This window comes from Struthio camelus, chromosome 2 (assembly GCF_040807025.1).
Source record: "Struthio camelus isolate bStrCam1 chromosome 2, bStrCam1.hap1, whole genome shotgun sequence".
Taxonomy (NCBI): domain Eukaryota; kingdom Metazoa; phylum Chordata; class Aves; order Struthioniformes; family Struthionidae; genus Struthio; species Struthio camelus.
The window spans coordinates 6,337,424-6,355,070 of record NC_090943.1 but is presented as its reverse complement, the minus strand read 5'-3'; the positions used below and the strand labels follow the sequence as shown (position 1 = coordinate 6,355,070).

At 42.7% G+C, this 17,647-nt stretch overlaps 1 protein-coding gene across 2 annotated transcripts in view; it reads right to left on the bottom strand.

The window, feature by feature from the left end:
* Nucleotides 1-17,647, bottom strand: part of OXSR1 (oxidative stress responsive kinase 1) — a 92,066-nt gene that overhangs the window by 71,999 nt on the left and 2,420 nt on the right. The window lies entirely within an intron of this gene.

Below are 17,647 nucleotides of genomic sequence, written 5' to 3'. Positions count from 1 at the left end.
AGTAGGGAAAAAAAGCTGTCTTTCAAGGTGCATTTGTTCAGACCTTTAAAAGTATACATGAGCTCTAGATTTAAACTGCTCAACAACATCTTTACATAAAAATAAGTGTGCAACTGCAAGACTTATAAGCACCTAACTGATTATAAACTGGTAGGTTTTTTGGCTTCCAGAAATAGTTGCAACATGTAGATTTCATCATCAACAGGACGCCTTGTTGCTTTACTTTATCCCTTCCTCTTGGTTCCCCATATTTATGCACTTTGGTGGAAAGAAATAATTCAAATGAATAGGAGAGGGGGGTCACAGAATCACAGAATAGTTGAGGTTGGAAGGGACCTCTGGAGATCATCTACTCCAACCCCCCTGCTCAAGTAGCATCATCTAGGGCACACTGCCCAGAATTGCGTCCAGGTGGGTTTTGAATATCTCCAGGGAAGGAGACTCCACAACCTCTGGGCAACCTGTGCCAGTGCTCAGTCACCCTCACAGGAAAGTTTTTCCTCATGTTCAGATGGAACTGCCTGTGTTTCAGGATGGGAGAGGTGCAAAGAGCTCAAGATCCTCCTATTGCTAATGTTTTTTTTTTTTTAAAGTTTAAAAAAAAAAAAAGCTATAAATAAATCGAACGGCCAGACATAACTCTTGAACCGATTTGGGCTGATGAGACAAGAATGGTCATACTGGGTGGGGTGTTTTTTGGTTATTTTTTGTTGAGTAAAGCACCTATTTCACCAGATTCCCTGATCTTAATGCTACAAAACCTACCTCAAATTCTGCAATGCTGGTCAAGCACACCAGCCTTTTTTTGGAAACTCTTTTATTAGTATGTTCAGACAAACTGAGGGCAAAGGCTTGTGAGCCGATCTTTAAATAAAAGCTAACTACCAAAAGTCTTAGTGCAGCAAGTTGCCCAAAGCCACAGCCAAGCCTGAATAAAATGCCAGGTGGAAGAGCAAGCTTGAAATTCAGCCCCAAAAGATGCAGAAAAACCTACTACATTCAGGAAGTCACCCATTTACTTGTAAAGCTCTGAACTCAGGGACTGCACTCCTCTAGCCCTCAACCGGTAACCAATACGTTGGAGCTACAAGAGTTTCACTTCACTTTATATGGCATTGCAAGTATGCTCTGGACCACAGCTTCAGTTTGCCAGTTGACTCCCCACACCTAAGAGTTTACACTTTAAAAGCAGAAAGCAGCAATGAGCAGAACACGAAATGGCAGGGTCATTAAAGCTGTACTATTTCATGCAGCAGATGGGTTTTTAAGTTCAAGACAGAGGCCATTTATTATTGGCAGGCATATTAATTCAGAGACTATTCCTAGCAGAGGGCAACACAAAGCTGCCAACAGAGGCTGAGGTAGAAGAAAAAGAACAGCAACACTGGCAAAAATATTTACAAGGGACCTTCAAAATGAAGTTTGAGCACCCTAAGCAGGGTTTTGAGCAAAGGATGGAGGCGATGGAAGAGTCTAGGCAGATGTTCAACAAAAAAGCACTTGGAAAAGGCAAGAGGTTTTGACAGTTGAGTTTGGCTTGGCTGTCCAGCACAGGGCTGCAATACACAACGCTATGCGCATGACAAGCTCTGCATACGGTGCCCACGGCCGCTCCGCCTGGCAGGTGCCCCACGCAGGACTCCAGCGCAGGAGCAGCGGCTTCAGTGCAGGAACACCTGCGCGTTGCGAGTCTCGGGCTGCACTGACCTGCCTCTCTCTGCTCAAAATCCGCTGCTGCAAATTTTTCTGCTGCTGCTTTGGAGGGAAAGAACATGTGTTGGGGGAACACAACACAACAGAATGACTCAAGATAAAGGCAGCCGAGCACGCAGAAGTGGTGACAAGAGGCAGGAATAGCGAGTTATGTCTGCGTTCCCTAGTACTGCCAGTCTCCCTGCACCAATTGCCGTTTGGAAGCCAGCAGCAAGAAAACCAAACATTTGTGCCTTTTCCATTCCTTTGGAAAGGGTTAGATCCCAGAAGAAATATTGCTGCTCTCATGTTCACAGCACCAGCATTATCGTTTGTTTCTTTGGATGTTTTGAGGCACAACACAAACCGGCTGACGACACAAGGCTACATTCTGCAAGAACCCACCCCAGTATTGGATCACGCATCTCAGAGGACCGCCTTGTAACGCAACCCTTTCCACTCTTCAGTTAGATTTGCATTATATACCCTTTTCTGTAGGGCTACCTGTCTGCTCCTCACCAACGCAGCAGCATCTATGCTCAAATATTCTTTCCGGATACCTCGCTCGGTAGCTTCAGCACATACCCATTTCCCCACACTATGCCACACCAGGATTTCTGTGCCAGTCAAAGCCAGCTAGGGCAAACACCGCTGGCAGAGATGACAGTCACAATCCAGACAGGATACCACTACTGTAGATTAAGCCTTTCACGAGAAGAGAGTAATTACAATAAAAGAGTGGCTTTGTATTTTCATGTCTTTGAAATGTTACTCCCAGAAACAATAGATGCAAAATAATTAGAAGCAGAAACATCCATGTTACAGCTCTTTCCCGCTCCTTGAGCCTGTCTGATCCAGGCTTGCTAGGACTTCAGGGCAAAAACTTCTTCCCGCTAAGTGTTGGGCCGATGCCCCAGCCTACAGGGAGCTGATCTGTTCATGGGCGTATGGCATTATTGGAACAGGAACGAAATCCCAAACTAAAACCTTCTTGGCACAAGGCAGAGAAATCATCTGAACTCAAAACTCCTCCCATTTAATTCCCTGCTGCTCCGGCTTCCCTGGCAGCTCTCTTCAGTTCGATCACCACCTGCTCTCCCCACTCCCCCCCTCTCCCACCAACTCGGCTTTTCTTTCAGCTCCTCCGTAGCAGTTAATTATAGAGAAACAATGAAATCGCCAAAGCATATCAAGTAAGGATTAAACCAAGCCGCAACAGGATGTGCCACAAGCAAGCTGCTCCTTGCTAGCAGCAGCAGCGGCATGCCGTGCTTCTGGCACTGAACAAAGACAGGTCTCACTGGTCGCTGAAGAGTCCTGCAAACGCAGCAACACAGCCACTTCAGGGTTTGCGGCAGTTTGATTTATTTATAAAAACTCCACAGTGGCAAGAGAAGGAAAGGAGAGAAGCTACAGATCAAGGACACTAAACACACTGCTCAGTAAAAACAGGCGTAGGTATGGAGAAGGTGCCAACGGAGAGAAAAAGATGTTGCCTGGCAAGGAAGTTTCAAAGTTTAGGTGCAGGTGACAAATCTGTGGGGAAGGGTGGGGAGAGAAGGGCGACTTCCCTGGCTTTTATTAACTATCCTCGATGGGGAAAAACACACTGTTTGCGCTAGGGTGGCACAACTTAAATCAAGTCTCCCAGCAGCCACTAACGTGCTGCAATCAGAGCCAACTGCAGACCTGAACATTGCTGCACTGCAAAACTGTGGGCTGCTCTGGATTTGTGTTTGTGTTCCGGTCACATACGCAGCCCACCTCAAGACATACGGATCTCAAGGACAGCGCTCAGATTCTTCCCTCCACCTCCCTCAAGATCAGCTTTCGGAGAAAATCTGCGTCCTGGTTAATCTCTCCCAGCATAACAGCTTCACAAAACAATGCTAACTGGGCATGGCCCAAACCTTACTGCTCTAGTCCTAAAAAGCAGGATACCATTTTGATGGGGGCTCGGGGGAAGGAAGACGTGAAAGAGACCTCGAGTGTGTATTAGGACCTGTTTAGTATCGCCCTGCTCTTGTCTCTGTAGGTTCTGTGATAGAGCTCCAGTCCTTAGGATAGCAGCTGCCCAGTTTGGAAATAACCAAAATCAAGAATTCCCCAAGCACTGAAGCCTAGTTTCCCTGGATCATATTTATCTCCTTCCTCCGGATCCACGTTCCTTGGGTGACTACCTTCAATGTCCAGGACTCCGGCCCGAACTTCTCCTCAAGTTAGTACTAATTCCCTGCAGTAGTCCACCTCCAGCATTCAAGAGAGGTGGGATGGCTCCCCTTCTGCACAGGCACTTGCTTTCACATAACTTATATGAAGTTTTATTAACCTTTGAGATCTCTGCCAAAGTTGATGGAAACCAGTAATGATTTCAAAGCTATTTGGAGGAGTGCAAAAGCAGGGGATTGAACTGCAGACATGGTACGGTCATACACACTTTATTTCCAAAGGAAACTGAAACAAGAAGAAAGCTTGCAGTTCTCCCAATGAGACTGGGATGAACTGCACTGATGCCTCCTCCCAGTCAAATCCAATTGAAGTCAGAGGTCCTTTTGGCAGAAACTTCTGCTTAAGCAATGGGAACAGTCATCCCAAAAGATCACAAGACAAACATCAAGTCCTGACTACAGGACAGACTCCCTCCCTCCATCTGCAATGGCAATTTAGTCATATAAAAAAAGAGCACTCACAAAACAGCGTTGCCCAAGCTTTATATCCATCCCACTACTGGGGACTGCATAGAATCTCAAGTATCCCAGGAAATGTGGGAACTTCCCTTCAAGGTAACTCAGCTGCTCACACCACCATTTCAATTAACAGAGGACATCTTCCACAACAGCCTTGGAGCATCAGCTTTCATCTTAATGAGATATCAGATCCTCTCCCCATAGAGAAAATGGGCTCTTCCAGGGTCAAATGAAAGTCAAACAGCTACATTTGTTATGGGGAAAAGCGATTTTGTCACATTTATTCAGTCAACCTCCCAATACCTAGACTCACATGCAGCACAATCTACTAGAGAACTGTGAAACAATTTAGGCTGGAAGGAACCTCTGGAGGTCTCTAGTCCAATTGCGAGGCAAAATCTCAAGTTAAATCAAACTGCTTAGCATCAAATTCAGTCTGATTTTGCACATCTCTATCAATAGATATTCCACCACCTCTTTGGCTGTCCCAGTGTTTGATCACCCATGTGATAAAGCTTTTTCTTGCTATCTAATCATAATTTTGAGTGTTGCAAATTGTCTATCGCCTCTTATCCTTTCAGTGTTCACTTCTGAAAAGAACTGGGCTTCATCTTCTCTATAACTTCCCATTAGATCATTGAAAACAATAACATCCCTCCTTAGCCCTCACTTCCTAAGCCTGAACAAAGTCTGCTCTCCCAGCCTCTCCTGCTAGTCCCAACCACAAGTTTCCTGCCTGTACACCTGGTACCATTAGACTCTAATCCACTGAACACCTTTCCCTAAACCCTGCTCTGACCTTTCACCATTCCCTGGAACACGCAAGTCCTCTATTTTGAAGTCAGATCTTTAAGCCATCCTCCACTATCCGGATCACCGTGCCAGAAAGCCAGTACTGACACAGGCACAGTTTACAATTGTGCCCCTGTTTTTTTTTCCCCCTCTTAGGAGCAATCCATATAAAACACTCCTCTGCAAGAGAGCTCTGGACCAGTTTCAGGTTAAAAATAAAATAAATAAATAAAATCAGAACGAAGGTCCGTGGGCTCCAGCATAACCTGTCAAAGGGTCTATCTTATACCATGCTGGTTACAGCAACTAATGAAATTATCAGTCGGTGGATTTTAAAAAAAGTAAACTTAAAAGTAGCTTTCCCACCAGGTACATCACCGAGTTAACCAACTGCCAAAAGGATTACTGAAATCTAAGGTGGATATGTCCACTAGTAGCTATCAAGTACAAGAGCTCAGATGCAGGCTCCAGCTCAGGAAACCCTCAACCTGTGTACGGCTGAAGATGGGGAAATATATGTAGAGAGGATAATTCCATACACGTCCTCTTTCTTGCACTCCTTCCTTACATGCTTGCATTGTCAAAAAGCACATACTGGACTAGATGAAAGCACAGGTATTACCCTCCACTTTCTTCCCACTCCAGGCCTAGACTGCGAGATCACCACTATTTAGGAACTATCTTGAACTGCTACCGGTGACTGCTTTCCTGTGGCAGGGCCGGGTCTAGCTCAGCTTGGCATACCGCCTAAGATACCACCAAAAAGACATTGATTCTCTGCCACAGAATCCCTGAGCGCTCTAGGAATCTATTTTGCTGAAGACAGTGCAAAGGTTACCTGTACAAGTACGATTTAATTCTGCTTCACCACACGGAAGTTACCACTGCTTGCGTCCATGCCTCCTGGTATGGAAAAAATAAGTCTACACTGATCTTTTTTCTGTCCTCAAGAGCATACAAGGAATTAACACAGCCACACATACACTGTTTAATAGTTGGAATAGGACTTCAAGGAGGCTTGCGTGGCAAGTACTCCAAGACCTCGAGAAAAGCCAGCATGAGGATTTATGCATTCTCTTTGTTCCAAAAATCTAAAGAGTATGGACAATGGTTGACAAGTCTCTGTGCTGCTGACCTCGAGGCAGCATGGGGTGAGCTGACCGTATGCGTGGCTGTATTCACGCTGCCTGGAGGCCCAGAAACCCAGTAAGACCTATTGGGCTGAAACAGCTCTCTTGCTGGGCAGCCAACGTTAGTGTGTTGCATCAAAAGGATGGCAATGCAGCACATGAGCCCAGAGCAGTTTCCTGAGAGTCAAGACATCAGAATACCCTGGGTATTGGATTACCCGTTTCTTCTTGCTGGCTCTACAACACTGCTCTCATTTTCACATATTCATTTCTGCTGAGAGTCCTGAAGGAAACCTTCAGCTTTTGCCTACATCTGTAGGTCACGGCGGCAAGAATCAAAGCACAGTTATACAAACTGTCCCCCTCCTTTTTTTTCCTGGTGATCTCATGGTCTTGTCCGAGAAGACTGCTTTTCTTGGGGTCCTACACTAAGCAGTCTAAGAAGCCAACTTTTGACTTTTTTTTTTTTTTTTTTTTTTAGCTTAAGCACCATAACTTAGATCCTTCCAAAGAAATAATGCACTTTATGCCCTGTTATGAGTAGCTGCATAGTGAGGTAAGTGGATAGCCTCTGTCCTGCATCTGTCTACGGGACTATAAATCTATAACGGTGAGAAGATCCAGCCACGGAATCCCACGCACACACTAAGGTCTCTGTGTCAGGGAAGTGCAATCAATGTTCCTTACTCCAGATGACAGAGACGGGACTCCTAATTCCCAGGACTTTTTCTGCTTTAGCACCGAGACTCAGTATTCATGTATCTGCCAGTACAGGCCCTCAAACAGCAGCCTCAGTCTCTGGATGCTTCAGCGCTTCAACAGCTGGAAGCCAAAGAGCTGTAGGAGCTCTGCTTTGTGGTTCCCAGAAACAAGACTGGGAACAGAATTTCTGTAATGTTGTTAAAGAGTACTAGGCAGACATAGATCTATCAGAAATTAAATATCAAATTATAAATTCAGAGTGATCTCCTGGCATTGTTTGGTCCATTTGCTGTGGAGACAAAGCTCTCCCCGGCTGTATTTTCTCCACCTCATTTGAAGCATCTGGTGAACAAACCTCTTTCGAAGAAACAGTCTTTTACAAACAAGCAAAAAATCCACTCTTAGATCTGCAGCCAACTCAACACAGAGTGGGAATATGCCTTACTCCCAAAGCAGGACTTTGCAAGAGACCACCGGAAGTCAAAGGTCTTCTTGGCAGAAGCCTCATTGTTCAAGAAAAGCAAAATAATGCAGTGTTAATGGTCCTTGAACACTGTCACAGCTCTTCAAGCCATCTCCCCACTACGTAGCAGATTCCTACTATAAAACGGACGACTTAATCTACCCTAACAGTTACAAATAGCATCAATAAAATCAGAGCAAATTCATAATGGGACATAGACATATTCCTAGTATTGTCACAGAGGGGTTAAAAAAAAAATGTGCTCAGCCGTGGTGAGGAGAAAGCCTTCCCGGGCAAGGGTCATCTCTTCAGTCAAGAACTGCAGGAAGCGTCACAAACGTTAACTATGTGAAAAAGTCAAGTTACAATCCCGAATCAGCAGGCAAATCACTCGGGTGCCTCTACTGCAGACTTCTGAGGAAAAAGCTTTGAAGAGAATAGCACAACCCTGTTTGGAAAGAATTATTCAAAAGTTTAGCATTTCCGTGTGGCCAGTGTTGAAGTGTAACCCTCCAATATGACAAAGCTTGCATCACTGAATGCAGCACATGCATTATTCCTCTTTTGGCCTCACCTTGAGCACAGCCAAGTACTGTGAACATTTAGCTGGGTTCAAGTCAAAGGTGACTCTCACACACACTGAGACACAGGGCATGCGCAACAGAGCACAAGTTGAGAAAGGGTGATAAAAGGGAGGCAATACACACTCAGGCACAGAATTAAAACTTAAGTACTAATGGTTCTTCCACCCTGCACTAGCACATTGATGACTACAGTCAAGATCGTCTAATGAAAGACCTGGCAGGAGGAATGGGACAAGGCACAGCTATTACTTGTGAAAGTGAAATTCTGTATTTGTTTCATATAAATGGCAGGGGTATGGCTTGGTAATGATCTCTGGTAATTTACTCCAGCATAGCTAGACCTCAAGTAGCTTGCAATCCTGTGCAAGTTGGGAGGCCATTTATTTCAAATGGTATTCAAACAAGAAGGGTTTGTGTTGTTAAGTCTCAATTACATGTTTCTCCAAAGCTTGAGATCATTTCTCAGTCGTTTCCTGTTAGTACCTGTGGTGTCCAGACAACTAATATTCCAATGTTAACTGATCACGTTCAAAGCATTTCAGAAAATGAGAAGCAGATTTCACAAACTGAACTGTACACGACCTATAGCCAAAATATTTGAACTGCATATAAACTTGCTGATAGTGAATTATTCACAAGCTTGATGCTCTCAAGCTTTTGCTGCTTATGGTATCACTGGAAGGAGGGGGGGGGGAGGGGGGGAAGCAGCATTGTATTCAGAGCCTGGAGGTTTCTGTCCAAGTAGTTTCTGTCTTTTTCAAGACCTCTGATATTCTGTGTGCAGCAAGAGGCAGTGATCAGCCGCTTAAAGATCATATAAAGTAGCTAGCACTTATTTAAACACACTTCCCATCCAGTGGTCCATCAGTATGGAAACACTCAATACTGCAGAATTAGACTTATTGCCTAGCTCTTTAATTCAGTTCTCAGACTTGTAAGGAAGAATACCAACCTCTCAGTCACTTGGTAAGAAGTACTATACAATTTTCAGAGCCATCGACCCACTGACTAGCAATGGCCAAGGCTTGGTACTTCTCCCCATGACTGCACAGAGCTCCATAACAACTAACTTACAAATAACAGAGTCTTTGATCTATAAACTGTTGAGAGCCCTGGCTACTGTGAACTGCGCTAGACAATGCCAAGGTTTCCACCAAAAGGAAGGTGAGTCTATGGAAATTCTCATCCCGCCTCACAGCTCATTGCTCTCTCAAAACTTTGAGAGCTCTTAGGCTCTGAACACAGAAGAACATCATTTGTTTTCCCATCCTTCTTCTCCCACCTTCTGCAAACATTCAGGTTGGGAATCCTTACAGATTAAGCATGCTTTCTCCACCAGGAGCAAGAGTTTTGGAGAGAATAAGGCTGGTCTGGCAACACAACCCAGCCCAGCACTGGACTGGAGGATCAGAAATAGCATTGGCCATGCCAAGCTTTTAGGCAAACTATCAGACAAACTGCCACTGAGCCACTTTGCTATTTGGTTTCATCAAAAACCTACCCGTTTCCCCTATAGGCACCAGTTTACGCTGCACACAGCTGAGCCAGCCTTTAAGCCGATTCCCTGCCACCAAAAGGTATTGAGCACAGCACACAGTGGTAGATACCCAACCCTGGTACTCTGTGCTGAAGCTACAGAAGCAGAAAAACAGAGACAAAAGGAAAGAGCCATTAGTCACAGATTATGAGGAGAATCAACAGTGGCCAGTTTCAGCCTAATGTTCTCCACCAACCTTCTTCCCACTGCAAACACCAAAGCAAGGAAGAGAGATACGGCCAGAGGAGATGGCTGTCACTGTACATCTAGCCTTCTGTAGCCCCTACAACACTCTGAATTAGTTCAAGTTCAAGCTAGATTATGTTCCCATCACATCTTTAAGCAGCTACAACTGGGCCGGTCCACCTCAAGACCCAGATGTAAATGCTACCAAAGTGGCAACAGTCTGCAGGGAAGAGACCAGGGCCTCGCCAGAAAGCACAGACATCCTGCAATTGCCACAGCGTGCCCAGGTGATTTGGGAAACTGCCTTTGAGATTGTTTTCCCCATGTTTAGTTACTAAAGTAAGCTCCAAGGGCCAGTTACACAAGCCCTGCATGACCTGCCACATTTACTTAAGATGTTATTAGCGTGCCTAAATTAGATTTTCAGTTTGAAACCAATTATATTTATTTGATTTCGTGCCAGCATCTCTGGCTAATTTAAAGGGCACTGAAGCTATGCAGTGTTAATTCTGCAGGATGGAAAGCAGGCACAGACTTCTCATTTCCAAACACAGCAATATTACTGGAGAAGGTTCATCCTTCCCTCTTAATCACTGTCAGTTGTCTTTATGGTATATGTAGTAATGTAAATACCACGCTAGTTGTCATCAGGCATTACACCAGGGCTCAAAACACAGCCCTGGCACAATAGCCAAGCCAGCATTCGCCTTTCGTTCCTCCCAACTTTTATCGCTGAACTCTCTCTCAACTGTAATTGTCAACTGTTGAGGATATTTTATTTGGCCGGGATTCCACTAAACAGAACAATCTGTCTGCATACAGTGCAGATGTTTGATAGTACAGTGGTTATTTTAGGTAAATAAGCTTTCAAGTATCAGATGGTTACGTATCCGATATGTCCTCTCTTGAAGGCTATTATCTTGTCATTTCAGGGAATAGCCTAATCTAATAGGTCTCTTCTGCATCTATTAGTGTGTTCAGCCCATAAGATTAGCCTGCTGGTTAAAAATTACATTTGCTAACCAAGAGTAATGAGAACCATCCTGAGTCTTATGATCAGGACAAATAAGTATGCTCAGGCTGCTAGTCTGTCAGACTCTCAGCTGTTCAAATAAAGATTTGCACTGGTGAGCCGTTCAACAGGAAAAGAGTTCATGCTCAAGACACTTTTTCCAATGAAATACAGTTTGCTCAAAGTAGATACCAATATATTTCTTAGCTATTAACACCAAGATATTTATTAGACAATAGTCTGTATTCTCTATAACAATTTTTACGTTAGGGAACAGAAGGAACTTAATGCCTTAGTTTTGTGCTTGGTTGGTCAGAGACAACTCTTCAGAGAGGTTCACAAAGAAACAGCCTAGAAAACGAACTTCTTATAGCTGAGAGTATATGTGTCAAGTTTCCAAAGGAGTCAGAATTTCCACGGGAAAACCCTAAGGAATCAGATCAGAAACATTTGTAGTCAATGCACTTGAGGTTTGGAGATGAAACGAACCCTGAGCTATAGCTCTCCCGTGTTCATGCTATGTTCTAGCTCTCTTTATTTAGCTCTACAATGTTCTTGCAGTTCTCAGGAGGGGATATCGCACAGAAGGGGTTTCAAATATCACCTAAGTCTTACAGCAAACAGACATTCAGGTGGAGCTCTTGATGCATAAAGTAAGCGGCACAATAAAAACGCCATCCTATAGACACGTGTTACAAACCAGAAGGCATTGTTTCTTCCCGCTGTCGTAGGGAATCTATTAAACAGCTGTTTCGCACAAAGATGACAGGGTCACACACAGAGATTTGATTGTTTAATAGAATGTGTGCCTGCAATTCCCACACACCCCATTTCAAACACAAGCGTCCATTAATTTGGTATAGGGATTATATGATTTGGCACCTGCAATAGCAGGGGACTGGACTCCGTGACCCAGGGAGTCCTTTCTAGCCCCCCTCTCAGGGGAATAAATGACAGCACTTTTCCTTCTATTTTTGTCCTGAAAATTGACATAACGAAATCCAACCCTGGGGATTTTGCAGGAAAGGGGTGTACTTTGTGACAAGTAGTATCTTGTTTAAGTAAGAGCTTTTAGCCATCAATATGGCTAAACCACAATATTGTGTTGCCTGCCTGAATCTGCAGATGGCCTGGAAGAGTACTCACTTAACTGCATCAGCTCTGAGCACCATTAGCTAATTTAGTGCTGATTTTAAGAAAAATATTCTTCGGGTGCTCTTGTCCCTCAGCCCTTAACTCACTCTCTCACTTTCCAGATGCCATCATTTTCCACTATTCTCTGCACCACCTTCAAAGCTTCCTTCTCCTTCCCAGAAAGCTAGAATTAAACCTGGATCACAAGAAAATGGATTTATGACCCACTGAAGACCAAAGAGGAGCAAAAGCCTAGCTTAAGATTGAATTAAAAATGAAAGTCAACAGTAAATAAGCATCTTTCAATTACAATGTCTGGGGAAACTCAGTTGCACAAAACATATCTTGAATTGGCACAGAATGTAATACTACTATACTCGGACCATAAGCGTTCAAACAAAATTCCTTGTTCAAGACTGATTTTCAGATCCCCTTTTCCTACCTGACTATGTTCTCCCTTTTAAGAACTTGCAAAATTCATGAATTAACTCTGCTTTAAGACAAAAAGGTAACTTAAACTTTCACACAGTGGCCTAGCAGAGGATACCACAGGCCAAGCCGTGTACACAGTCAGATCTCACTAGGACAGTCAGTGGGGTGCTCAAGGTCAGAATTTCATGCTGCAATTTAAACTTAATTAACAATCTTGTGGATGGATGAAAAGGAAATGAACAGAGCTTCCTCTCACATAGCTTTAATAGCAAGGTGCTAGCAGTAAAAAGAGTAAAATTTGTGCTCAAATTACCATTCATAACTACAAAGCAGTAAAATTATGGGCAAAGCCCAAGCAGAATTTACTACACTAACAGATGATCATTCAAGTCATTATTTCAATTTGCCTTACTCTTCTTTTACAACTGCTCATATCTTCTCTTTCCCGGATGAAGTTATATAGGCTCATTTCCTGCCTGCACAAAAAATTAATGTGGAAGAACGCGGTAAAGTCAGTTCAGCATGAAACAACATTTTGCCAGTTTCTGAAGTAAAACAATTGCTTATTTTTGTTTGTTTCCTCCCCCCAACCCCCCAACTTGGTAGCTCTTGAGACAAAGCAGAAGGGGCAGAAAAAATGACATCTGGCAAGAAACTAAAACTGCTTTCAGAAGAGCTTTTCTGTATTCCAATGAAAGTGGATTTTAATTTGTCTGAGTTACGAAACCTTGAAAGTTTTGTTTCACAAGTATGCAGATCGAGTGGTATAAAGTTGTAAGGGATGTTTGGAGGGAAGATATCTAATTTTACATTCCAGCAAAAAAGTAAATATAAGTGCTCTGAATTTACTCTGCACCTCATTCACTGATAGGATCTCTGAAGCCTTTAAGGCTTGAAGACAGTCATCTCCTGCAGACTTCTTACTGTGCAGAGCACAAGAGCTCTCTAAGAAATCCTCGTAAAGCATGTCAGATTCTGATTTAACGGAGGTTGATATGTAACCCAATACTTCTTTTTTTTTTTAGTGTGGGATTTCTCTTAATTGCAAGAAAATTTATCTTAAGCAAAAATTCTCTGTGCAGTGACTCACATCAGGAAACAATAACGTTAGAGAACCCTAGGGAGTAGTGGAAGATTTGCAATTTTTAAAAAATGCTGCTGGGTATTGCAGCTATCAAGTTTAGCATGAGTGAAAGAATATGGGATTTCTCCATTTTACACTTTGGTTCTTACAAGTCCCTGCCTGCTTGTATTATATGATGGACCCACATAATCTGTTTAGAAATAAGGGATATGAAAGCTGTGATCATTAGCCAGAGAACCCCAAGCATTAATAACGTTTCAAGGTCAATGACACACCCAAGCAACCTAAGTGATCAAACTTACGGTTAAGTGAATCACACTAAAAAGGTTGGTCTCACTCATTTGTATTCACACAAGGGGAACACAAGAAACACTGAAGCTGTATCATGGACCTAGTCAGCTACCTGAAACATCTATTGTCATTCAGCCAATACCTTGAATTTTGTCTGACTTGCGCCAGACAGTTTGATTTGTCATTCTTACTGCATGCACACTCCCTTAATATACACAATATTTTTGCACACCAGAGGTCTCCTCTCATCCACCAGGATAGAGGGATGACTTCTGGTTAATAGCCTCGACTGCCTGTTAGCCTGGGATCTAGCCTTGACTCCAAGAAATTCCTGCATGACCATGGGCAAGATATATAGAGCTTGATTTTTAGAAATGTCAAGGCTAAACTCCTCTGGGTGAAGTCACGGGAAACTGCAGCAACTTTGAAAGCCAAGTCCTTCATATCTGCATCTCAGTTGATTCCAAATGGAGTGTAGGATAAGAGGCTAGACACACTCATCTGGAAAGTCCCAGGCTCCTGATATTTCAAAGACTTTGTAATGCCAAATTCTGTTATTCCACAACTACTCTTCTACACCCACACAGCTCAAGTTTGTCTCTTCCTACTATTAAGGAAGTTTAATACCACCGAGTTTACAAGCGTGCCATTAGCGTGGCCACCGCTAAATTTACTACTACAGGAGTTTACGATGAATGTTACGTATTTATGAACATTTTCCAAGAAAATTTGACCAAAATCCAATTTTTTAAATTTAACAAACTTTATTTGCTAATACAATTAGCAATAAGAAACAGTGTTATTGCCTGTCACTTTAAAGAGCTCCAATTTTTAAGTTTCAGGAAAGATTAAGTCTCTAGACATTCACTTGATGGGCAAGCTGCTGTTAGTCTACTGATGCTCAGAAATAAAGTAGATGCTGCCAACTTTACATAGATGGATCTTCTGGGGAGAGTTGATTTTCTCCAAGATTTTATCAGTTGCATAAGAAACAACCCTCTAGGGCACGCATTTGTCAGCCAGCACACACACCCCCGAGGTGTGCTCAGGAGCACGGCACATCCAAATTTCTCAGCACTATCCAAGACATTTGAATTAAACTGAAACTATTTAAATAGTCTTCTTAAGAATTTGAAGCGTTAAAAATTAATCAGTTCAGGAACCTAACTGCACTGGAAGCAATTGCAACACACAAACCAACCACGGGAAATTGTCAGCTCCTTCCACATGAAACACCCCATATGTTTTTTCCCCTAATACCCAAAATAGCTGAAAGCAGCAGGAACCATCTCTTCCCTCCCCTCAAATTAGCAGGAAGGGCAGCCACGCTGCTTCTACAATAATGACATATTCCTTCCAGTAAGCCTCTTTCACCACTGTTCGCCCTTTTTGCACCCTTAATCTGCTCCCTTATGCATTTTATCCTCCTTCGTATGAGAGAGTAAATGACAGAAACTAAACAAAGAAGAGAGATGCACACAGCTGAACATCTTTTGCTTTCACTTCCCAAGAGATTAAGAGTTACTCTTTTTAGCTCTGTTCTACTGAGTAATGGTATTAAAGGCATTAAAGAAATAAGATGTGCCAGGTACTCAAAGAAAAGGTAGCCTGGAGGCAATGGTAACATGGCTAAGGATCCACAGAGTCCACATATTGGGTCTCACTCAGGAATACGCAGGAAGATACATTCATTAATGTCCAAGTAATTGAGAAACTGCGGTAGGGAGAATCATCCATTTCAGCGCCCAAAGTGCTATGAATGACTGCCAGCATTTTAAACAGAGCTACATTTGCCCAATGATAGTTTTATACAAGCTTTAACATAATCTAAAGCAACAAAAAAAGTTTTTCTACCAACTTTAAGTGAAAAAAGTTTGAGAACAGCACATGAAGTGAGTCTTTAAATGAATTAACCAGCTTAAAAACTGGGGACATGCAGTAGGAATCTTTTTTTTTTTCCCCACTAGCTGCAGTAAAGGGGGAGAGGGGGAAGAGGAAATGCTAAAACAAAACATATGGCATGAAGACCAAAGTCTACACATTCAATTTAGTTTTCAAGTTTTTATATTTTATCGAGTGCAACATTTTTCTTGAATGGGTTTAAAATAGTCAGGCACGTGAAACTGGCTGCAACTAGCACATAAGACTCTTGCGAGGAAAAAGAAAAACCCAACACACTTCAGAAGAGAAACCTAAAAAGTTATCATTGGACCAGTGTCTCCTATTCCACCCTAATCTTAACTTAAAAGGACTTTGACTATACCTGACGAGTATTTATAGGCTACTCTTTCTAGCTGGCTGCACGTTTTCAGTACGTGAGAGATGTATTCAAGCACAGGGCGGGTGACCATAGATATCTGGACAAGATTTGGGGAAGTGCAAAAATTAATTTCCAAGAAGTTCCTACATATCGGTGAAGAAGAATTTCTCCTATACAGGCATACACGCTCGCACGTTCAGCTTGGAAAAAACACAACTAGAAACCTAAATAACAAACTCCAAAAGATCATGCTGTCCATGGGCAAAGCCCCACTCAAAAGCTAATCAGCCATTAAAAAAAACCCTAACCATTCAGTAAATGTGCACTTCAATTTTCAATTTAAGCTTGATTTCTGAGGGGAGAAGAAACTCCCAACACATCTGTTCTCCCCAGCCTGTGTTCCCTTCACTGCTCTGAAGGAATCTGTCAGAGGGAAAAGGGCATAGGAGTAGAGCAAGGGAGAACTCCCACTGCTAATTTATCTTCTGTTTCTGGCACACACTGTTAATAGCAAAGAGGATGTTCCCAAATCAAATGGCCACAGCCAGTACAGCCCTTATCTTTCAAAAAAGAGGAAAAAAAAAAAAAGTAGCAAAAGGAGAAATGATCCAGTTCCAATGGACTTCACTACTGCTGTCAGCATGTCCAGCGGGAACTGCGAGATCCAAAGGAACCTGGCTCTGCGAGCACGAGAGCAGCACAAGCAGCATGAGGTATAATGGGTTTTTTGCAGGCTTCAAAAAGACGACTGCAATGATTTATATGCAACTCACACTTGGAAGACCACCTTCACAAGCATGAGGATAGACTACATTTTTCTTTTTAAAAGAAAATTTAGATGTCTCCACAGATGGTATTCACCTGCAAAGGCTAACACTACTCTGGGGGTGCATGCCACAGAAATGCATTGTAACTTGCTTCCTCCTCCCTCAGCCCACACTTCCTTTTTTTTTTTTTTTGTTTCCCCCCCCTCAAATGAAAGTCAGGTTCTGATCCTAAGCAAGACCTCTTAATTCACTGTAATGTAAGTTATTTAAGCCTAAGGAGGCTACTCAGCACTTAGCCACTCACACTAACCAAGCATAATAAACATAAGCATTAATCTATACCTTTATAATGGCATGAATCATGTCCAGGGCTGAGTAATCTCTTTTTAGTATTAGCTAGAACCAGGAAGGCAGTTTTACAGGAGAAATTATTTATTTATTTTTTTTTTTTTAGCAGCTAGAATGCTTGCTCTTTCAGTTCTTGCACTGAAATAGTACAGAGCCATCCAAGTCATATGAAAGCCACACATGAATATCTTCTGGCAAAAATAGCACAAATAAGGAATTAGATCATGTAGTCAGACATTGATTTCCTTTATTCTGATGTGAAAAATAACTGAGTTGGTAACCTCCTGGACTCAAAATTTAAAGAACATTTTCATCAGAAAACAAGTTAAATCCTTTAAAAGCACTACTGCAAGGTTCACCCCTTTCCACACCAGATCCCTTCTTCGTTCACTACTGAAGAACTTTTACAGTTCTGCAGAAGTCAAAGGAGCTCAGAAAAACCTTGAGGTTTACAAGAGACACGAAGCAGGAGCAGTCCAGCTCAGTTAACACAGTCCAGCTCAGTTAACACAGTGACATTTTGTCCCACAAATGATAAATGCGCTA